At 39.2% G+C, this 25065-nt stretch overlaps 1 pseudogene; it reads left to right on the top strand.

Annotated features, from left to right (window-relative positions):
* The first annotated feature begins 2111 nt into the window (after window positions 1–2111).
* Window positions 2112–8603, top strand: LOC129083543 (polymerase delta-interacting protein 3-like; annotated as a pseudogene).
* Window positions 8604–25065: the final 16462 nt, after the last annotated feature.

The raw sequence follows: 25065 nt of genomic DNA, 5'->3' as shown, positions 1-25065 counted from the left end.
CCATTCTAACTGATAGCTTTGCTGGATTGAGTAATCTTGGATGCAAGCACTTGCCTTTCATGACTTTGAACAGTTCTCTCCAGCTCCTCCTTTCCTGCTAGGTTTCTTTTGAGAAATCAGCTGATAGCCCTATGGGAGCTCCTCTGTAGGTAACTGTCTCCTTTTCTCTTGCTGCTTTTAAGATTCTCTCCTTATCTTTAATCTTGGATAATGTAATTATGGTGTGCTTTGGTGTGTTCCTCTTTGGGTCCAATTTCTTTGGGATTCTCTGGGCTTCCAGGAAGTTTCTTTCTTTTGCCAGACTGGGGAAGTTCCCTTCCATTATTTGTTCAAATAAGTTTTCCACTTTTTGCTCTTCCTCTTCTCCTTCTGGTACCCCCATGGTTTTGGATATTGGAGCATTTAAAGTTGTCCCAGAGGTTCCTAAGCCTCTCCTCATTTTTTTTGAATTCTTGTTTCTTCATACTATTCTGGCTGAATGTTTGTCTCTTCCCTTTGCTTCAAATTGTTGATTTGAGTCCCAGTTTCCTTCCCTTTACTGTAGGTTCCCTGTATATTTTTCTTTCTTTCACTTTACATAGTCTTCACTTTTTCCTCCATTTTGCAACCATACTCAACCATTTCTGTGAGCATCCTGATTACCAATGTTCTGAACTGTGCATCTGATATGTTGGCTATCTCTTCATCATTTAGTTCTGTTTTTGGAGCTTTGATCGGTTCTTTCATTTGGGACATATTTCTTAATCTCAGTGCACCTGTTATGTTGGAAGGGGCAGAGCCCTAGGTATTCACCAAGGCAGGGCAACCCAGGTCGCTGCGTTGTGTCGCTGTGTGGGGAGGAGGGGTCCAAGAGAGAACACGTGATTGCTCAGCTCTTTGCCAGCTTTCAGTCACTTCCCCTGCTACCCACAGGCAAATTGGGCCTTCAAGGGCTGATTCCCAGGTGGGTGGGTCTGTGTACATTCTAGAACCATGTGGGTCTCGCCAAGAGATGGACTCTTCCTAGGAGTTTCTCCTGCCGCCGCAACCCCACAAGTTTTTACCTCCAGAGGTTTTGACGCTTTCTTCCCCTGCACTGGAACCCTGGATTGTGCCATCTGTCTCACTCCCCAGCTGTTCCTCCCAGTTCATCTGCAGGAAAATGTGGGAATGCCCAGTCCACCAGCCACCACCTCACCTGCCTGGTCCTCCAGCTGCTGCTTTGCTGCATGTCTTCTCTGCCCCGGCTGCCCATCTCTGCACCTCCTACAGGTCTGGATGACTGTTTCTTCTTTAACTCTTTGGTTGTCAGACTTCCATACTGTTTGATTTTCTGGCAGTTCTGATTATTTTTTGTTTTTAACTTTGTTGTTGTCTTTTTCGTTGTGTGAGGAGGCAAAGTGTATCTACCTATGCTTCCACCTTGGCCAGAAGAACATATTATAAGTTTTCTTAACTTTTCCTGCTATTAATTGTGAAGATAAACATACTTTTTAAATACTGCGGCCTCATTGTATTAAGAAAGATCCCTTTCTTTTTTCTGAATTAAGAAGGATTTTCTAATTGGCAAAGGGCACTACTGTTGTGTATGCTTGGCAAGAGTTAGACCACATCTCCTAGCAACAGAACCCGGATAAAAATATGACAGCATAAAAAGACATTTTGGCTGAGGCACAGCATGGACACTCCCAAATAAACAAAGGGCATAATTTCATTAAATTATATACTTAAGTTTTTACTAACCCTGTGGAAATAGAAAAGTTTTATTTTCTTCATGCTTAAAAGAGACTACAGCCTTGTGCTCTGATTATTGGGAAAAATGGTTTTTTTCCCAATTATGAAAACTTTGGGAAGAAACCAAAGGAAAAAATGTTTCATTAAATCCAACTTTTTTCAATGAGTTATTTTAAATTGAGTAATATCTTTTTGAAATTTCCAAATTAGAGAGCATCTACTTTGAAGAAAGAAAAGGATGAAGTAACGATGCTAGGAATTTCCCTGTATTAATGGGAGACTTGGTTCTTCTTGCCAATGCATGTGAAGAATTACAGACCAGCAAATCTATCAGTGTGCAATCAGGGCTTATTAGTGATACATGCTCATGAAAGAAAATAGGCCTAGCTAAGGTGGGGATGGTGGTGAAAGGCACAGGTTCAAAGCAATGCAGGGTGGCAAAGGTAAGGGCTACCAAAGACCAGGGTGGCAAGGTCCTGGGAGGACTGAGGCCTCAAAACAGTGAGTCCTTTGTTATGAGGACTTACATAGTTAGTGAGGCAGGGTGAAAAAGTCACATATTGATTGATGGGTAAATGTGGTGCCAGCTTTCCTGGGGGAGATGTGAGTACCCAAACTTAGGTATGTGTGGGGGTTTGTTAGCTCAAATCCTTATTTTGTTCCAGACTCCATTTGTCCATCTTGTAAAACAGACATGTAACAGGAGGCAAAAACAAGTATGTAAAACAGATATATAAAACAGATAGGTGACAAATTTAAAGTTGGGGCAATTACCCAAAGTTATTTATGGGCTCTCTCTGTAAGGATTAGGGACTTCTTCGTAAAACAGATAGTGACCAGAGGTAGGCAATTAACCAAGGTTGTTTTACGGGCTTCTTCCTTTGGGCACTATCATTCCCCTCCCATCTTTTAGGCCTTGGGATTAAATCACAGTTTCAAAGGCTACACTTCCCAGACAGAACTTCAAGGACTTCTCTTCTCCCATGTTAGCATAGTGTTTCTTGTGATGTTATAACACCTGGCTCAATATTATCGAACCAGGCTCAAGACTGCTCAGTTAGTGGGCAAGACATGTCTCCTTCCTCCTCCCTGCTTTGGCTTAATATTCATCCAGTGTAAGTGCTAAAGAGCATTTCATGGCAACCAGGATGCAAGATGCTGGCCAGTAACAACAGCACAGTCTCAGAGTTCTATGCTGTCTCCTGCCTCACCTGGAGTCAGAAAACTTAAAACATTATAGACAATTCATGAACACCTCAATAGAAAATAAAGAATAAACAGGTATCCTGCTAAGGGACAACATATTTTCATTTTAGATGAAAAATTATATACACACACACATACCCACACACACATATATGTATATTTTGAAGCCATACAAATAAAGAAATTCCAAAAGCAGTCTATATCAGTCCTTCTTATCAAAAAGTTCATATGAGAGCCTAAGAAAATTGGTGTGTCCTTTCTCTGAAAACCTATGGTACACATTTACTCTTTTTTGCAACTTGTACCCTATACTAGGCTGTTATTCTCTCATGGCTTTGTATGTGTGAGTCTAACTTTCACAAGTTACAAACTTTTTAAGGTCAGAGAAGGTAACTTTGATAATTCTTATAGTATCTAATATAGCTGCATCATAAGCCTTACATTAAATATATTCATTAGTACATTCTTCTTTCCAGAAAAAAATCCTTTTTAATAAACTCCATATCTAAAGTGTTATATGTGATGTTAAGATAAATATGTGGCAAGAAACTACATGCCCAGTCTAGAACACCCTACGGATAAAATAGTTTGTAATAAACACTGCTAAATAAGAGGTGCAAAGAAGAAAACACCCTCTCACTCACTAAGGACTTTAGCATCTGGTTTAATGTCCCCTTCTAACCCCAGACTTGTCAGTAACTTGGCAGACACCAGTGTCTACATGAATGACCCACCCAAAGCTTAGCATCTGTTTTTCTACTTCCCGTTTTCACTGTATTTATTCCATGCAAACTACTTCCATGGCCAGATACTATAACTTACTGTTCCACATATTATTCACTCTTGAAACATTAAATCAAGTCCTCTAATTCTCTGACCATGACCTCCAACTATTTCAGCTTCAATACTTTATTTTCCCAATGTACTTTTTCTTTGATCCTTTGTTTTCTTCCAGTCCTCTTTCCCCTCTTCACCTCCTTTCATATGCACCTTAAAGTATATCATTCACCATCTCTTCATCCTGTCTTGCCAATATTATCACTTTCTTGGCCCATTTTCCTTTTCTGTCACATCTTTCTGAAAGAAATAAATTTGGACCAGTGCAAAAGTCCACCTCCCTCAGAGTTGCTGAATGTTGCTGGTGAAAATAACATAGAATTATATTATATATATTATTTTGCCTCCTCACGATAGCATATTTTCTTCTGAGAAATTCCTTTGAATGGGAGATAACACATTCTTATAGTTACCACACCACTGTCCATTGCAGATGGTCCAGGGTGGACACCTGGGTCAAGCCTGAGCAACCTTAGTTCCCTAGTCACCAGCCATCCATGATTGAAATGTTACAAAAGCCAGGTTATATACAGTCCTTATGGAGGTATTTGTGTACTAGAATTGGAGAAGGCGATAAAGAACAAGAAAGGGGCAGGGAAAGAACAAGAAGAAAAATTACAATAGGAGCTTATAAACACAACAGTCACAAGATCCTCTGGGAGTCAGGACTTCAACTTAAATGTGTCTGGTGCTGAGCTAGGGTTTTAACCCCTATCAAATAGACAGCCATTTCAAGCATTCACAGCCCTACCACACCACCACCCCCTCACTCAAAAGATGACCTTGATTCCTACTTTAAAGAGAAAATATGTCAAAAATGGGGAAATCCCTCAAATTCCTGTTACTACAGCAGCACAGATTTCTATGTCTGCACCCGTCCCCAGAGCAGGCTTACGTATTCCCATGCTCTGGTTCTGGCCCTGCTGGTCAGTATGACCTGCTACTTTGGTTATTCCCCTTTTCTATTACCTCATTCTCATTACTGCCTCTTCATCATCAGCACAGTATTATTGTCAAGTCTTGCTGTTGTTGAAAACAAGAGAAAAATTTCTCTCACTGTATTCTTCATCACATTGTAGTCAAAAGTTTTTTCTTTCTTTGACCTCAGATGCATGAAACTGGATTAATCATTATTTATGGTTCATAATTGGTGGTCATCACTCCAAGCATGGTCTTTATTTTTTTTGGTTAATTCCTTAATTTTAACTCTAATATGCTGCTATGAAAGCACCATCTCAAGCAAATACCAGGGTCTTCAGATAAGCATCCAGCTCCTCCATTCATCTTCCCACTTTCTAGGTGTCATCCTTCTGAATTCTATGTCAATTATTCACTGGCTTTCCTTTTAATAATTTTAAAATAGTTTAAAAATTTTTTGCATCTATGTATTCTTAAAAATAAGGGTCATTAAGGACCATGTATAAAGGATCCATGGACAAAGCCAAGGGTGGGGTAGGATTGAGTGTGGGGGGTGGGGGTAGGTAGGCAGGGCGGGGGAGAGTGATGAGGGAAAATGGGGACAACTGTAGTTGAACAACAATAAAAAATAAAATATTAAAAAATATGTTGTTATTTTAACCTAATAAAAGGATGTCATTAAATATTATAATAATATTTATCTTTTTAATTTTTTATTTTTATTTTGGAAACCATATATTTTAATTTAAAAATACACATTTAAAAATGAAGCAGTGAGGTAAAGAGAACAAATGATTTGCTATTTTGACACTATCTGTTGATTAAATTTACCCAAAGAAAGGGTGTTTTAGTTCCTTCATTTAAGGAAAGAAAGTTAAAATAAATAGGCTGATAAGGGAAATTTATGACTCTGGGTTCCCACCCCTTACATCCCACCCAGAGAATATTACTTGGAGATGCAAGGACGACTTTATTACTAAAATTTACTCTTCTCAGGAATTATGTACTACTAAGGTGTGAGTCTGAGTATTTATCTTTTTAAGTTTCACAGTGTTTCATCTGTTTTGAGTGTTAAGTGATATACCATTACACTTGCTGTTTAGCAGCTTAAAGAAGCTCTCTTCTATTTCTAATTTACAAAGGGCTTTGAATAATGAATGGGTATATTATCAAGCATTTCCTCTGACTTTTTTTAGCTCATTACATAAGTTTTTTCCTTTAGTATATTATGGAGTTAACTATATATATATGGATTTTTCTCATATTAAACCTTTCTAATGTTCTGTGATAAACCCATATTAGCTCTAGTGCATTAACTGGTATAGACACTATTGGATTTTATTTGCAAATATATTTTTGTATTGATAGTAATAAGTGAAACAGATTTATAAATTTTCTTTTTCATATCATCCTTATCTTATTTCAGTATCAGGATTATTCAAGCCTCATAGAAGCAGCTTAAAAATAGTCCCTCTTTGCTATCGTCTGGAAGAGTTTGTACAACAGGGATTGTATTTTTTTTTTTTTTTTTTTTTTTTTTTTACTCATGGTAAAAATGAAAAATACTATTTGGAAGAGATTTCTTGGCTATGATACCAAAACCACAAGCAACAAAAGAAAAATGAAGAATTGTACTAAATCAAAATAAAAAGCTTTTTTGCATTGAGGAACACAATTAACACAGTGAAAAAACAAAACCATGGAGTGAGAGAAAACATTTGCAAATCATATTTCTGATAAAAGTTTATAGTCAAGACTATGTAGAGAACTCCTGTAATTCAATAACAAATGGAACAAACAACCTGATTTAAAAATGAATAAAGAACAAAGAACAGACATTTCTCCAAAGAAGAAACAGAAGTGGCCGATAAGCACATGAAAAGATTTTTGCATCCCTAATCACTAGAGAAATGCAATCAAAACCATAAGGAAATACTACCTCACACCCATTAGAATAGCTACTATTAAAAACAAACAAACAAACAAACAAAAAACAACAAAAAACAACAAAGTCCTAGCTGGTGTGGCTCAGTGGATTGAGTGCCGGCCTGTGAACCAAAGGGTTGCCAGTTCAATTCCAAGTGCAGGGCACGTGCCTGGGTTGCAGGCCAGGTCCCTGGTAGGGGACGTGAGAGATGCAACCACACACTGTTTCTCTCCCTCTTTTTCTCCCTCCCTTCCCATCTCTAAAAATAAATAAAATCTTTTTAAAAAAATCCAGAAATAACAATATTACTGAGGATGTGGAGAAATTGGACCCTTGTGGTGGGTATGAAAAATGATACAGCTACTGTGGAAAACAGTATGGTGGTTCCTCAAAAAATTAAAAGTAGAATTACCATATCATTCATCAATTCCACTTCTAGGTGTAGACCCAACAGAATTGAAAGCATGTTCTCAAACAGATATTTGTGCCCTCATGTTCATAGCAGCATTATTCACAATAACCAAAAGATGGAAGCAACCCAGGTGTCCATCAATGGATGAATACATAAACAAAATGTGGTATATACATACAATTGAATGCTATTCAGCCATTAAAAAAGTGAGGAGGGGGATTATTAAGCTACTCTGTGGTGCAAGAAGGTGGGCACCTCCTTGGACGAGCTCATCTGGAGGCATGGGGCTGTGGTAATGGGGTGATATGGAGGCAGAGGCTGGGAGAGGTAGAATGAAGAGAGGCCACAGAGTGGCTGTGTTGGCCTCAGCCATGGGTGGAAAAAGTGTGGACAGGCTGGTGGCTCAATATCAGACCAGGAGTTGGAGAACTGGATCTCATGCTGGGATCCAGCAGAACCTCTTCAGCCACTCAGCAAGCACAACCACCTTCCAGCAGAGGTTTGATGGCTGGCATCTGGCCTCTCAGATGCCCAGCTGAAGCTGCAAAAACCTTTTGCAGAAAGATGCTCCTTTCCAAATCAAAAGGAAAGTGCAAGATACCAGAGAGATGCTGAACTCTCAGAAGCAGCAGAACACTGTGTCCCAGAATCGCCGCCAGGTAGCTGATGCCTGGGAGAAGCTCAGCTTGAAGCAGAGTTCCCCTGCTGCCTTCATGACCACACCCATCAGGACAGTGACCTCAGCTCTGAAGTTCACTAAAACCACCCAGGTTCCATAGCAGAAGGCCACAACGCTATCTCATGCCCACCTCACTGCAATGAGAATTAACATCATCAAAAATCACCAGGCCAAACAGAATGTATAGGACCTGGATGAAGATGATGGCATTGCAGCTTCCATTCTGAGTAGGTTGAAATTTGCAGACTTGGCAATGCGCTCTACCATGTGGCCAAGCTGAGCAGTTCCAGGCTTTCCATGTCCAAGGCTCCCCCAACCCTCACCAAAGTCATTCAGAATAATGTACACACAGTTCCTGATCTCCACTCCTCAGTTCAACAAAAGCCTTGACCAACATGTCCCGGATACTAGTGAATGAGGAGGATTCCCCCAAAGAGCTGCTGCCTACTGAGCCCATCCTCAGCTCTTTGGAAGGCACCAAGATAACTGTGAATAATCTCTACCCTAGAATCACCAAGGAGGACACTGTTGAACTTTTCTGTGGAGCCCTGAAGCAGGCTTGGCTGGTCCATCCTGGGGTAGTGGAAGTGGTCTTTGTGAAAAAGGATGATGTCATCACTGCATATAAGATATATAATAACCAGTATCTGGACTGGCAACCAATGAAGTGCAACCTTCACATGAACGGGAACATTGCCACCTCAGACCAGCCCATCCTTCTATGGCTGAGTGACAGTACCAAAGTGAAAAAGGAAAGGGAGCTGCCTCACAGGGTGAACTCTGCCATCTCATCCAACCCTCCTCCAAAGTGGACCCTGGGAACTATCCTGAAGGCGCTCTTCAAGTCTTCAGGGGCCCCTGTAACCACACAGCTCTCAGAATTCATAATAAAACTCTGCACGGAAGGGTGAGGCTTCCAGAAGCAGGGGCAGAGAAGGGTGACTCTACTTCCCAAAGCCAAGGTGGTGGGCAATGGGCCATTGGACTGCAGGCTCCCAAGCATGGGGTAGAGAGCTCCCTCTCTGGATATGACCTCCTTCTTTCTGTGATCTGTTCTACCCTGTGCTCATTGTACATTAACATTTCCTGTAGCATGTTTCTTCTCCCTCCACCTTCTCACCAAAGTAGGTTTGTATTGCTCAGGGTGTCTCATCCCCTGACCTCAGCCCCAAACTGATTTCTTATCTAGAAGTGGTGTCCTAAATTCTCTGCGTGGCTTTCTTGTGGCTCCATGGAATGTAGGGGCGGGGGGCTGTTTGAAGGACACTGCTTTCTCCAGGAGGGATGGGCTTGCCTCCCCTTTTTCTTGTTTAAACTTTTCAAAATGAAGAATGGAAGCCCCTGCCATCCTAATGTGAGCAAGGTAAGCTCCAGATCTGTGCCACACTCCTTCCTGGTCAATCAAGATGGCCTGCATTGGCATCAGATCACAGGCCTCTTGTCTTCTCACCATAGTTGGCTCCAGACACATCTTATCTGGGGAGAGCCCTGTTTGCAAAGGCAAGGTGAGGCTGCTTCTTTGTTAGGGAGGGTACAGCCCAGCTCTTGACTGGAGGGCCCATGTTGTCTTAAGAAATTGACAGTAAACCCTGGGGTCACATTTCCCTTTTCCCTTGTGTTATGTTGAGTGCTTCACCCCAGCTCTCTTTGCCTCCTGTTATCAGTGCTGAGAGAGCTTGCACTGCTGGTCTTTTAAGTTTTCACTAGCCCAGCACTCATCATACCCTGGTTTTTGTGTTAATGCCAGCTCTTCCCTAGGTCTACGACCCTGGGTTTGGAGGATTATTGAAAGGGGAGATGTTGGCTTCCTCCTGGCTCTTTCATTCTGGCCTCAGATGTCTACAAGACAATAGTCAAGGATGACAGGAACATATATGCAGCAACAACCAAGGGATACTATCTCCACTGTTATAAGTGACCCATCTGTCCATTACCAGAGGGATATTTTCCTGCCTTAGCAATGGAGAGTGAGGGGAATGGCGGGTGGTGACGAGGGAATTGAGAGAGCAGAGCAACTCTTCCAGACAAGCAGTGGGTTACACCCTCAGCATGGTTGCAGAGAATTGGAACAAAGCTGTAGAACCCAGGGACTTCCCCTCAAGACCAAGGCAGCATTGCTCCAGAGTCACTGTCAGCCTCTCACGAGTTTCTTGGGGCTGGAAAGGGAGTCCAGACTGAGAGCTGGAGAGAGTGGGGGAACTGGGTCCTGGGAGCTCTACAGAACCAGTATCAAGTGTTATGGAGGCACAAGCCTAGAAAGTAAAGGGGACTGAGGCATTAAGAGCCTTTCATGACCTGCTTGGGTCCAGCCCAGTGAAGAAAGACCTAGAAACTCATATCTCCATGGAGTTAAATCTGTCAAGCAGGAAAGACCCAGCTAAGTCCTCCAGCTCTGAGGTGGCTCAGGCCTGGAAATTTCAAGGAATATTCCTGATTATACTCCACTTTCTAGTTCTTTAAAGAAGGCAGTTTTTGTTTCCTTCTTCCTTTTGGATGGGTGCAAATTTGTTCTCAGCAGCTGGAGGACATTCTTTTTACACTTTACCAAAACTTCTTGGCCCAAGAGAGTGCCCAAGGCAAAAGGACCTGGCTCTTAGGTCCTGAGCACAGTTTGGCCACTCTGGAGGTGGGAAACATCCTGCCCACATGATTCTACCTTTTCTTCTCCCTCCACTCCCATGCAAGACTGCTCTGTTTTGTTGATCCAAGTGCAGCTGCCTGGCCATCTGGACTCAATCCTCTAGATAGCCACATGGTGCATTGTGGGATGAAGCCCATTTGTCTCTGTTAGTCTATAGGATGACATTGTGGAAAACAGGGAAGAGAAGGTGATGGGCCAACCATTGTGTCCCTCTTAACTTCCCACTTCCATACATTCTCCATCTATCTCTCTTTTGTTCAAAAGCAGAAGAAGAGGCATTAAAGAATGGAGGAGACTCTGTTACATATTTATGAATAAATGTTTGTTATTCCTTAAAGAAAAAAAAAAGAAAAAGAAAATCATGACACATTCTGCCAACATGGTCGAACCTTGAAAACATTATGTTAAGTGAAATGAGCCAGTCACAAAAAGACAAATATAGCATGATTCCACTTACATGAGGAACTGAGGTTAGTCAAATTCATAGATACAAAAAGGAGAATGGTGGTTAATGTTAGTTGAGGGAGGGTAGGATGGGGAGATATTGCTTAATGGTTGCAGAGTTGCAGTGTTGGGGGCTAAAAAGTTCTGGGGTGGGTAATGGTTGCACAATAAAATGAATATACTTACTATCACTGATTGTATACTTAAAAACAGTTAAGATGGTAATTTTTATGTTATGTATATTTTACCACAATTAAAAATAATTTTTTAAACAAAGAATACACATATTATTCAGTGTAGTTGATGTGACTTTCCTGTTTCATAGAAGGGCTTGGAATTAATTCCCCTCGTTTCAGCTCTACCTCCTACCCACTGTACCCTTAGCACTTGCTAATTCCCAGCGGACTCTGTGTGACTTCCACCGGTACAATCAGGTCCTAGCTCTCCAAAACATGTAGAGTGTTTTTCAAAGTTCTCTTTTGAAAATTGAACAACTAAAAATATTTTAACTGTCCTTAGAATAAAAATCAGGAGACCATTGGCAATCACACTCCAACATGCTAGAGTAGACCCAGGAACTAGCTCAAGCCTTTGCTAATCTTCATGTAGCAATGAATAATCATTCACTAAGATATATATGTATCTTAGAATAACTCCAATAAATATACCTCTTATTTTTGAGAAAAGCATATCACCTTTACATTTTTCCATTTATAATAATACAATTTGTAAATGGATCCTTACTGGACCATATTTACTGTCTGCTTAATAGTGAGACATAATCTTGGATGATTGTCTATAATAATGTGTAATTTATACCCTTCCAAGTACATTAGATTTTGTCTTGCATCCAACCATTACTATTAACAAACTATTCCAATAACACATTGCTTTGACCACTTAAAAATAATTCTTTCTGTATTGCAAGTTCATATGTTATCTAGTTATTTTTGAGGAGTAATGGAAAGCAACAAAATTCATTCTACTTATCATAGTGTTTAGTTGAAAATTTACCTACTGCATCACTTGGCACCTTACTGAGGAAGACTCAGGGTAGAAATACTTTCAAGTATGACATTATCCAAAAGCCTAATTAGGGGTCAAATAAAAATTGGCTTTCTCCTCAGCACAAGGCTTGTGTTTTGCCCATGAACATTATTTCATTAATGGGCTTGTTTCTTTCTGTTTTTATTTTTGGAGGGAAGCTCAGAACCAGGCAGCACCATTTACTTAGATTACTAGTGAATTGGTCCCCTAGGGAAGGTGTAGCACAAAGTTTGACTAACTATATGTGATGGCAGTGGATTGTGGATGGGATAGGAGGGAGCATGACACCCATAAAGCCTTATTACTCACTACCAGAACACTAAAAGCATTTCATTATACTAGTTCACTCTCAGTAGCATTATGCAACTTAGTGAAATTTTACCTACATTATACTGCTTTGTCCTTAGGGTAAGAATCACGTTTATATAAAAGCACATGACTTTGATTAGATATCATCATCTAATCCAGGTTAAACTGTAAAATATGGAAGAGTTTTTGAACTTTAACACCCTTGATGCAAATGCTTAGTCAAAATCACAAGGTTATTCCATAAAAGTTCCATGTTTAAAGGTATATATGTGGGCACTAATTCTAACACTGTGTGTATGTGTGTATATATATATATAATTGTATGCTATGAAGAGGAGGGTATCTAAAGGCATGTTCATTGCAGTGATATTTACAATAGCCAATATCTGGAAGCAGCCCAAGTGCCCATCAGTAGATGAGTGAATAAAAATGTTTTGGTACATTTACAACATGGAATACTACTTGGCCATAAAAAAGGAAATTTTACCTTTTGTGACAGCATAGATTAACCTGGAGAGTATTACACTAAATGAAATAAGCCAGTCAGAAAAAAACAAATACCATAAGATTTCACTTATATGTGGAATCTAATGAACAAAATAAACAAACAAAATAGAAACAGACTCATAGACACAGAACAGATTGGTAGCTGTCAGAGGGGAGAGAGGTTCAGGAGCTGGGTGAAAATCATGAAGCGATCAAGCGAAAAAAAAAAGACCTCATAGACACAGACAACAGTATGGTGATTACCAGGTGAAATGGGGGATGGGGAGAGGTAGAAGAGGGTACAGAGGGGATAAATGGTGCTGGAAGGAGACTTGACTTTGGATGGTGAACACAAAATACAGGATACAAATGACACATTATAAAACTGTACACTTGAAAACTATATAATTTTATTAACCAATGTCACCCAGAAAATTCAATAAACATTTTAAAAAGTAAATAAAATTATAAATATTAAAACCAGTACTAAAGATTTGGGCCCAATGAGTGAAAATAGCTACTTTATATAAAAGAAAGGGCAGAGAAGTGGCAGAAGGCCATAAGGTCAGCAGCACAAATCCAGAGAGAACTAAAATAATAACTGGATCCCAGTAGACAAGCGTGACTGGGGCCAGGGGATAGCCCAGTCAAATGCAGAGAGGGGAATAATTTCATATGAACATCTTGAACTGATTGGGATAAGTCAATGAGGAGTTTATCTGAAGAGTCATTTGATGTTTCTAAATAAATAACCAATACAAGTATTCCATAAAGGTTCCTGCCAGTAATAATTAATCATGGATCACCTTAACACTATATCAAACATGAATGAGAGATTATCTCTGGAAAAGGTAGGATTTTTAAGTGGTGGGGCTTTAAACTTCATTTGTTTCAATGCCCTCTTTTTCCTATGAGGAATCAGAAAGCAAAGGGGTAAAGTGGTATATCTAGCAGCAAAAGAGTTGATGGAAAAGCAGAGTTAGAATTCTTTTCAATTTGCCATGATGACCTTGAAACCAATGTGTATACCAATGTCTCTATTATTGTTGCTTTGTAACTTCCATGGGAGATCTCCAGGTATAATCTTAAACTGACCCTATCCTCAAAGGGTAAGTGGAGACCAAAAGAAAAGGCAGATTAAAAAAAGAAGAAAAGAACATTTGAGATTTTGTTCCCCAGCATATGTCATCAGTTCGGTTCAAATAAACTCTTATAAAAATTTTAAAAAAGAATAACAAAATGAAAAAAAAAAAAGGCAAACCACTCCAGATTGGTGGACAGCAAGTTTAGTAAGCAAGGGAATTTACTGTATATAAAAGACTTGTCCCAGGCAGCTATAAGACAAGTAGTTTTTCATACCTGCCCCTCAAATTTTAAGGGTTTAGTTTAATAACAGCATACAGTGGTCTTCAGCAGGGTACAGTGATGTACCAGTTTAGAAAGTCTCATCAGAATGTTACCATCTCAAGGCTGTAGCCATGGGCAACTTCTAGCTCCAGGAAGACAAGCTTGAGCACTCATTCCAAGTGCATGGGAGAGAGCAAGAAGTCTCAAATTGCCTGGGTCCAGCTTCTTCGGCCAAATCAATAGTCATGTTTTCTTCATGACATTCCCCAATAGCTATTCATCCTCTTCCTCCTAAAATGTTACACAGACTGAAGTGAAGCTCAGACAATATATAACCAAGTGCTCTGACTTAATTCTTAGTAAACAATCTAGAATTTAAACATCCAAAAGATAACATGCTTTCTTTAGAGTTTCTAAATTGATCCTTACAACATGCTTGACCTCCCTGTTTTTCTGCCCTTGAATTTCTGCAGTTCTCAATTATCACATGCATTTTGACTCAGTTCAAATCAGAAATAATAATGAAACTATGCCATGTTAGTCTTGTAAAACTAAACCTAAGCATGGAGATTAAGGTCACAAGGTTATTAACTCATTCATTCAATAAATATTTATTTAGCACTTATTATAAATTGGGTGTGGGGGGGGGTTGTTTCCCAATATCCTTTTTCCCTTTCTAACAGCAATGTGATTTTTTTTTAAGAGGGGAATTACTTCCTTCCTACATAATACAATCTGGTTAGACTTTAATTAGTAACTTTCCCTCTCATTTGCAATTTAAGAATGGAAGAGACAGAGGAGTTGGAGTCCCATCCTGACCAGCAGCAGCTTTCCAATCATTGGCTGGAAGACCTCTGGTGCTCTAGCCTCCCTCAGTCCCAAGAGCCCCCCATATATTTAATATAATTCTTGTTTTTGCTTATATTAGCAATAATTGTTTTATCTCATTTGGAACCAAGATATCTCATAGGTATCTCACATATTCACCAGTATATTAGATGCTAAATACTAATGATAGAAAAAGAATATAAAATAATTACAAAGTCAGAGCCCTACTCTTCCAAGAACTCCTGTACAGCTAAAAAGGGAAGACATACATTTAAGAAATACATAAATCATTTATTGCCAAATTGAAGACAGGACCACTTTATTGAAGGAAAGATAGTAAAAAGAGAAAGTGACGATAAATAGCTGTTGTGAAGAATTGAATGTTCACAGGTATGTGGTAGAAGAGGAAGTCAGCAAAGGAAAAGATGGAAAAATAAGTAGAAATGAGAGACCAAAGCACCAAAGACATTTAACTGGGCATTAAGACAAACCTTTAGCTTCTCTGGGCTTCAGTTTCCTCTATTAATGGAGGTAATAATGGCACCACCTTCTAGAGTGTGATGATGACAAGGTGAGTTATTATATGAAAAACACATAAAAATATTTGGAATAGGTTAACAAATGATACAGATCTTCCATTTCCAAAAGAATGTAATTTCCAACTCAAGACTCCAAGCAGTTCAAGCAAGAACATCCCCTGAACTTACTTATTAGTTCAATGTCAACTATCAAGAAAACGGTTTTGAATAAGTGATATTACAAATTTAAAAAGAGAATGAGTGATGAAAATATGGAAGATGTAGGCTTTTGATTTAAAAGTTTGGCAAAAGTTTTCTTTGATATGAAAGTGAGAGCAAGAGGAGATCCAAATGGCAGAGAAGTAAGCGGGAGCTACACTAACCTCCTCCCAGGAGCAATCTGAAATTACAACTAAATTATAGAGAAATCATCCTGAATAATCAACTGAACACTAGCTGGAGAGGGGCCTTATAACCAAGGATGGACAGAAGAAACCACTTCACCACAATGACACCAGTAGGGAGTGCAGAGGAGGCACAAGAGGGCTGGCTGGGCTCCCAAGGATGGCAGCTGAAGTTCCAGAGGGATATTTCAGTGGCTGGCAGATTCGGGGGGGGGGGGGGGAAGGAGTGTGAGATGTGTGAGACCTAAACATTTAGCTGGGCTCCCAAGCCTACAGCACCAGAGCCAGAAAGGAACCCAGATAACATCTGGCTGTGGAAAGCACCAGGGCTTCTGTCTGACAAGGAGAAATGGCTGGAGACTAAGAGAGACTTTTAAAGGGCCAATGCATGAAATTTTGTTTGCAGCCACTTATCCTGGGCTCCCACGAAGGGAAGCCAGAGTGGAAAAGAGGTGCTTAAGGAGAGTCTTGGGTTGGTGGCTCTGGGGAGGGAACAGAAGGAGCAGCCACCAGGATCCCTGTGATGAGTCATTACCCACACCACAGAAGCCATCTTTCTCAAGCAAAGTACACCTCTCCAAATGGCATCATCCTGATAGGAAGCAATAGCCCTGTCCACAGATATTACTCTGCCTTACCCTGTAGAGCTTAAGCTGAGCTGCCAATTACAGCTTGAGGCTACATTGTTGATTAGTTTAACAACTAAGGCAGATCTCTGGAGCTCCATGAGATTTCAGCTGACTCTTCCCAGAGCCTGGTGCTGATAAAAGCCAGCCTTGATGTGCATCCTGTTTTTTGCTGCACACAAACAAGTCCAGAGAGGGAGCCACATGCTATGGATCTCTGATAGCTCCAAACAAGTTGTCCAGTGCCATTCACAATAAGTGTCTGAAAAAGATCTACACCAGGGTCTTTGAAGATCTATCTAATACATAGAAACAAATACAAAGAAGAAGCCAAAGTGAGAAGACAAAGAAGTGAAATGAAAGAACAGGAAAGTTTTCCAGAAGAAGAGCTAGATGAAATGGAGGCAAGCAATTTATCAGATAGAGAGTTTAGAGTAATGATTATCAGCTTACTCAACAGCATGAAAAAAGACATAGAAACCATAAAAAAAAAGACCAGTCAGAAGTAAAGAATGAAATATCTGAAATAAATAATATACTGGAAGGAATGAACAGTAGGTTAGATGAAGCAGAAGACCAATTCAGTGTTTTAGAAGACAAGGTAGGAAAAAAACCCAGGTAGGGCAGCAAAAATAAAAAGGACTTTAAAAAAAAATGAAGAGAGCTTAAGAAACATTTTGGACAACATTAAGCATTAGCAGCATCTGCATCATGGGAATACCAGAAGGAGAAGAGAGCAGCAAAGGTTAGAGAACACAAGTGAAGAAATAATAACCAACAGAGACAAGAGGGAAGGGGCGGGCAGGGAAAGGGAAGGGAAGGGGAAAGTCAAGGAACATATAGCAAGGACTCATGGACAAAACCAAAGGGGAAGAGCTGAGGGAGGGAAGGTGGGAGGGGGCAAGGGAAAGAGGTGGGGGGAAGGCAGAGACAAATGTATTTAAAAAGTAAATAAATTAATTAAAAAAAAAAGAGAAAAAAAAAAGAAATAATAACCAAAAACATCCCTAATCTGGTGAAGGAAAAAGACACACAAGTCCAGGAAGCTCATAGGGTCCTAAACAAGTTGGACCCAAAGAGATCTATACCAAAACACATCATAATTAAAATTACAAGGCTTAAAAATAAGGAGAGAATATTAAAAACCACAAAGCAGGTAGTTACATACAAGGGAACACCAGTTAGACTGTCATCTGACTTCTCAACAGAAACATTTCAGGCCAGAAGAAGTGGCGTGAATTTCAAGGTGATGAAAAGCAAAGACCTACAACCAAGGCTGCTTTATACAGCAAGGCTGTCATTTAATATCAAAGAAGAAATAAAGAACTTCCCAGACAAGAAAAAACTAAAAGAGTTTGTTAACATCAATCCAGTATGCAACAAATGTGAAAGGGCCAGTGAAGAAAATGAAGAAGAGGAAGAAGGAGAAGGAGGAGGAGGAGGAGGAAGAAGAAGAAAAAGGAGAAGAAGAAGAAGAAGAGCGAGGAGGAGGAGGAGGAGGGGAGGGGAGAAGAAGATGAGGAAGGAGAAAGATAACAACAACAACAGAGGAAAGAAGTCTAACACTAAAATTTCATTAAATACATATCTATCAGTAATCACCGTAAATGCTCCAACCAAAGACACAGGGTAGCTGAATGGATAAGAATACAAGACCTATATATGCTGCCTCCAAGAGACATATCCCAGATCAAAAGAGAAACACAGACTAAAAGTAAAGGGATGAAAAAAGATATTTCATGCAAATGGAAAGAAAAAAAGCAGGGGTAGCTGTCCTTATAATCTGAAAAAAATAGACTTTAAAACAAAAGCTATAGTAAGAGTCAAAGAAAGACACTATATAATGAAACATGAAATAATCCACAAAAGGATATAATCCTAGTAAACATTTATGCACCCAACATAGGAGACCTAAATATGTAAAGCAAATCTTGATGGACATAAAGGGATAGATCAACAGAAATACAGTCATACTGGGGATTTTAACACCCCATTGACTTCAATGGACAGATCTCCCAGGCAGAAAATCAATAAGGAGACAGAGGACTTAAATGATACACTAGATCAAATGGATTTAATTGATATCTACAGCATTTCACCCCAATGCAGCAGAATATACATACTTTTCAAGCGCACATGGAATGTTCTCTAAGATAGACCACATGTTAGGACACAAAACAAGTCTCATTAAATATAAGAAGACTGAAATCATATGAGGCATCTTCTCTGACCACAATGCTATGAAACTAGAAATCAATCACAAGAAGAACATTGAAAAACACACAAAGACATAGAAGCTAAATAGCATATTATTAAACAACCAACTGGTGAGTAATGAGGTCAAGGAAGAAATCAAAACATATCTGAAACAAATGAAACTGAGAACACAACTATCTAAATCTGTGGGACACTGGGCAAGCAGTCCTAAGAGGGAAATCCATAGCATTACAGTCCTATCTGAAAAAAAAAGAAAAAAGAAAAGAAAAATCTCAAATAAACAATCTAAATTTATACTTACGGAGACTTGAAAAGAAAAAGCCCAAAGTGAGTAGAAGAAAGGAAATAATTAAGATCATAAAGAAAATAAATGAAATAGAGTCTAAAATATCAGTACAAAAGATCAATGAATCAAAGAGCTGGTTTTTTTGAAAAAATAAACAAGATTGAAAAACCTTTAACTGTTGGGAAATGCCCTGCCTGGTTTCATGAACTGTAACCCCGGCAACAGGCAGGAGGGCCCCAAGGCTGGAAATAATCAGGGAGGCCTTGGAGAAAACAAGCTCCTGAGGAGACACAGCCTTTCCCCCCTGACAGGGGCATAGCTCCTGCCTCTGCTTTGCCACGTGATGATCAGTAATCCATGATGGGTAAATTAGTTCATGCTGAGATGACAACCTAAGATAGATATCGATCTGGTATTGGCAGCAGATAAAAAATTGGGGGACATGGGGAAAGGGCAAAAAGGCCCGCACCCCTCCACTTGGCTTGGACACAGCCAGAGTCCTCATTCTATCCGAAAGAAGTCCCCTTGTCTCTTGGCAGCTCCCTCCCTGCACAGGCTTGAAACAATACTGGAGAGAGTCCTAAAGCAGATGTGGCAGTCCCCAAGGAAATCAGGCCTAAAGGTAAGTTCTTTAAAGTGTGCTTTGCTCTTCCCTTAGAAACTATAGCCAGCTCATGCTGGGAAGGACATTTACATTATTCACAGACCCTAACCCTATACCCTTGGGCACTCTTGTGTTTACTATGCTCTCATGTTTAGTCTTCTCGCTTGTTTACTAGTCTCCTCTTAGACCCCTGTAAATCAGTGTGTTCCTGCCATTTGTTTTCTTCAAAACATCACTTGTTCTCTGTGAATATTAACATACTGATGTAATGAGATAACCTGTGCATTCCTGTTGACCTGGCCCCACTGATAATCTTTTCAATAAAGCCTTTGCACAAAGGGACTCTGGGCCTCCACACTAGAGGGATGTGCCATGTCCCGTCTCCTGGCAAACAGAGAAGTGTTTGCAACTGGTATTCATTCCCCCTATCTGTGACCACCCCCTCACCGAGGGCTCTGCAGGATTCAGAGTCTCAGCTCCCATCTCAGCCGGCCAGGGAAGGTAACCATCAAATCCGGGAGCGCCACACTCCCTGCAGCATGCTCCATCCCCTGATGAGACAGTTGCTGCCAGACTTGGGATGAGTGGAGACCCTTGTTGTGCTCCCCCTGACACCCCGCATCACGTGCCCCATGCTACATTTAACCAGACCCATGAAGAAAAAAAAAGAAAAAGAACAACCAAATAAATAAAATCAGAAATGAAAGAAGAGAAATAACAACAGACACCAAAGAAATAGAAAGGGTTTTAAGAAAATATAATGAACAACTACATGCCAAAAGAATGGACAACCTGAACAAAATGGTTAAATTCCTAAAAATATAAAATCTTCCAAAACTAAATCAGGAAGAATCAGAGAATCAAAATTCACAGATTACACCTAGTGAAATTGAAGCAATAATCACAAAACTCCTAACAAATAAAATCCCTGGACTGGATGGCTTCCAGGTGAACTTTACAAAACATCTCAAGAAGAGCCAGCACCTCTATTTCTCAAGCCATTTCATAAAATTCAAGAGGAGGGAAAGCTCCCAAACTCGTTTTATAAGGCCAGCATTATCTTAATTCCAAAACAAGGTAAAGACAATACAAAGAAAGAAAATTATAGGCCAATATCCCTGATGAACATAGATGCTAAAATCCTCAACAAAATATTAGCAAACCAAATACAGCAATGCATCAGAAAGATCACACACTATGATCAACTGGGGTTTATTCCAGGAATGCAAGGTTGCTAAACATTCACAAGTTAATAAATGTGATTCACCACATAAACAAAATGAAGAATAAAAACCATATGAGCATATCAATAGATGCAGAAAATACATTTGCTAAAAACCATCACCCATTTAGGATAAAAACTCAGCCAAGTGGTATTAGAGGGAACATAACTAAACATACTAAAGGCCATATATAATAAACCCACCTCCAGCAACATATTCAATGGACAAAAACTACAAGCATTCCCCTTAAGATTAGGAAGAAAACAGGAATGTACACTTTCATCTCTCTTATTCAACATAGCACTGGAAGTCCTAACCATGGCAATCAGATGAAAAGAAGAAATCGAGGCATCCAAATTGGAAAGGAAGAGGTAAAACTGTCATTACTTGCAGATAGCATGATACTGTACACTGAGAACCCTAAAGATTCCACCAAGAAACTGCTACAACAAATAAATGGATTCAGCAACGTGGAGGATACAAAATTCATATCCAGAAATCAATTACATTTTTATATGCCAATAATGAACCAACAGAAAGGGAAATTAAGAAAACAATCCCATTCACAGTTGCTTCAAAAAGAATAAAATACCTAGGAATAAACCTAATCAAGGATATAAAAGACCTGTAATCAGAAAATTATGAGACATTGAAGAAAGAAGTTGAAGAAAACACAAATAAGTGGAAGGACATACTGTGTTCATGTATAAGAAGAATTAAAATCATTAAAATGTCTATACTATTCAAAGCAATCTATAGATTCAATGCAATTCTTATCAAGATTCCAATGATGTATTTCACAGAAGTAGAACAAATATTTCAAAAAATTATTCGGAACCACAAAGGCCCTGCATAACAACAGCAATACTGAGAAAGAAGAACAAATTGTAGGTGCCACATTACCTAATATCAAACTATACCATAAGGCTATGGTAATCAAAAGAGCATGGTACTGGAATGAAAACAGAGATATAGATAAATGGAACAGAATAGAGAGCCCAGATATAAACACACATGTTTATAGTCAATTAATATTTGACAGAGGAAGCAATCACATACAATGAATTAAAGGTAGTTATTCAATAAATCATATTGGGGAAATTGGACATATATGTGTAAAAAAAAGAAACGACCACCTTCTTATGCCATACACAAGAATAAATTCAAAATGGATCAAAAAATTAAATGTTATACCAAAAAACATAAAAATAATAGAAGAAAACATAGACAGCAAAATCTCAGACATTGCTCATAGCACTCTTTTATCAGATACAGCTTTCCAGGCAAAGGGAAACAAAAGAAAAAATAAACAAATGGGACTACATCAAACTAAGAAGCTTTTTCACAGCAAAGGAAATCATCAAGAAAAATAAAAACACAACCCAAAGAATGGGAAAACATATTCACCAATACATCTAATAAGGGGTTAGTGTCCAAAATGCATGAAGTTCTTACAAAACTCAACACCAAATAAACAAACAACCCAATTAAAAAGGGGACAGGGGACCTGAATAGACACTTCTCCAAAGAGGACATACAGATGACTAATAGACATAGGGAAATATGTTCAAATGGGTAATTATCAGAGAAATGCAAATTAAAACCACAATGTTCATACATCAGCATGTTAGACACCCACACAGTATGTTGTTGGTGTTTTTCTTGAGTGAATATCTTTAAAAACTCTCTCTACTCGGCCCTCTAACTGCTTGCCTCTGCCCTCCCCCGGCCAGGTTCTCATGCTGTTTTCTTTCTCAGGGTCTTCCTTGTTGGGCAGCCCCTTTCCCCAAGAAGCTGTCATCAGTTAGTTACCTGCACTCCAGAGGGGTCTGCATAGATACAGGTCCTCCTGCCTCCGGTGTGGGTTTCAGCGCCAGCCCTGTCACCCACACTGCGGGGCTCCTGCTAGAATGACTGCAGGGTGTGTAACTCCAGCGGAAGGGCCTGCATCGTGCTGCCCACCTGCTGGGAGGGACAACCTGATAAACGAGAGGCTAGTTCCAAGGACGCATTGTGATTCTGAGGTCTAGTGTTGACACTGGAATGACAGCACAGAACATTCTATGACTCCCAGAACTTTCTGGAATAAGGTATTTCCCCTCTTGAGTACTGCAGCCCTCCTTGTCATTGACCTTTGTTAAACCATTATACCAAGGAAACATGGATGAATTAAAAGCATTCCTTTTTTTTTTTCCAAGATTTGCACATTTTCTTAGTGTCTTTCCAAATCTTTGTCTTTTTTTTTTTTTCTTTGACTGATGGTATCCCTTCCTGGATCATTCATTTCACTTGGTCTCTAACTTTAGATTCACCTTCAACTCATTTGACTTAACAGGTGCAACAAAAACAACAAAGTGTGCCCACCCCACTTTCCCCTTAACTGAAAAGCTTAAAATAAATTTCTGAATTGTGTATCCAAAAAAAAAACACAATAAGAAATCATCTCACACCTATCAGGATGACTCTCATCAATAAATCAACAAACAACAAGTGCTGGTGAAGATGTGGGGAAAGACGAACCCTTTTGCATTGTTGGTGGGAATGCAGATTGATGCAGTCACAGTGGAAATCAGTGTGGAGATACCTCAAAAAAGTAAAAATGTATCTGATTTTGATCCTGTTATCCCACTTCTGGGAATATATATAAAGAAACCCAAAACACTAATTCAAAAGAACATAAACACACTTATGTTCATTGCAGCATTATATATAGTCACCATGATATGGAAGCAGCCCAAGTATCCATCAGTAGATGAGTGGATAAAAACAATTATGGCACATTTACACAATGAAATACTACTCAGCCATAAAACAGAAGAAATTCTATCCCTTGTGACAGTATGGATGTACCTGGGGAACTTCATGCTGAGTGAAATAAGCCAGTCGGATAAAGACAAATACCATATGATTTCACTCATATGTGGAATCCAATGAACAAACTGAGCTAAAAAGGAAAATGGGAGAGACTCATAGACAGTGAGTAGGATGACAGCTGGGGTGGAGGGACAGAACAAAAAGGAAAAAGTACTTATGCACAAGTACAACAGTGTGGTTATTGCTGGGGTCTGGCAGTTATAAGGGGACTACATGGTAATGAAAATGTAAAATTAAATTAAATTAAATATAATTTAGACACAAGTATTTTGTAAAGAGCAAATAGGTGTCAGAACATTTGGAAGGTACAGGAGAAGGATAAGTAAGGAGGAAGAGGCAAAGATGAGAATGAAATGAGTGAGCCAAAGATTTTCATGATAGTCAATAAAAAGATCCAGGACATAGAGTAGTTTTTCTTATGGAAACAAAGCCTTATTTTGAATCTGAAAAAAATGCAAGTATTTTAATAAAGAAAATGGTACATTGAAGTGGAGAGTAAAATTCATAATGAAATTCAGGGTTAGTGAACTTTCCCTCCGGAAAGTAGGAGAGATGAAATGAAGTGGAGATGATGAATATAGAAAGCTGGAAAATGCTGGAAAATGCTGGAAAATGCTAGAAAATGACAAATCTTTGTGTACCTTACTGAGACTCTATCACCTCAAAATTTTCAATAGGAAAATTATTGGAAAACTATCCCTATACACTGAAAGAGTAAAATGAAAATTATTTTAAATGGCTTATTAGGCTGAGTGTTCAAAACTAAAACCCTAATTTATGAAGAGAGGAATGGTCACTGAGGGGTTTATATTGGATAAGACACTTTGAGGAGTATATTTATGAACAGGATAGAAAGAAGGAAAAAGATAACCTCCAATGCTGCAAACATGTATTTGATATTATAAATTTATATCAAGAACAGCAGATAAGATTTTACAGAGGAATACCTAGTAAAAACTCCAAAGATTGAGGGACTTTTGCATGATGTGTGAATCACAGGAAAGGGAGTCACCATTCCCCAAAGGAGAATTAATTCTTTACTCACCAGCAATGCTCATATGTTGCTAGATATTCACTACATTGACTTGATCTGATCCATTGTCATGACATAATAAGGTTCTTCAGGATAGCTTAGGGAAAGGAGGTTGTCAAAGGTCGTTGTAACTGAAGTCTCCCATTGCACATGAAATAAAATCATAAAGACAGATAAGAAAATAAGATAGTATATTAATATATCCCAATTTAAAAAACAGAGCAATCTGAAGATGACTTTTTTATTTTTACATTTTATTCTTTATGCCATTATAGTTGTCCTAAATTTTCCTTTTCTTCTTCCCTCCACACAGCTCCCCCACTCCCTCAGGCAATCCCCACATCATTGTCCATGTCCATGGGTCATGCTTATATATTCTTTGGCTACTCTATTCCCTATGCTGTACTTTATATTCTGATGACTATTCTGTAACTAACAATTTGTACTTCTCAGTCCCTTCACCTCTTTCACCCATATCCCTGTCTC

The sequence above is a fragment of the Pteronotus mesoamericanus genome, unplaced genomic scaffold, assembly GCF_021234165.1.
Source record: "Pteronotus mesoamericanus isolate MK-2021 breed Mesoamerican mustached bat unplaced genomic scaffold, CSHL_Meso_final scaffold_167, whole genome shotgun sequence".
NCBI lineage: Eukaryota > Metazoa > Chordata > Mammalia > Chiroptera > Mormoopidae > Pteronotus > Pteronotus mesoamericanus.
Note: the sequence above shows the minus strand (reverse complement) of the source record. Positions and strands in the feature narration are given on the sequence as shown.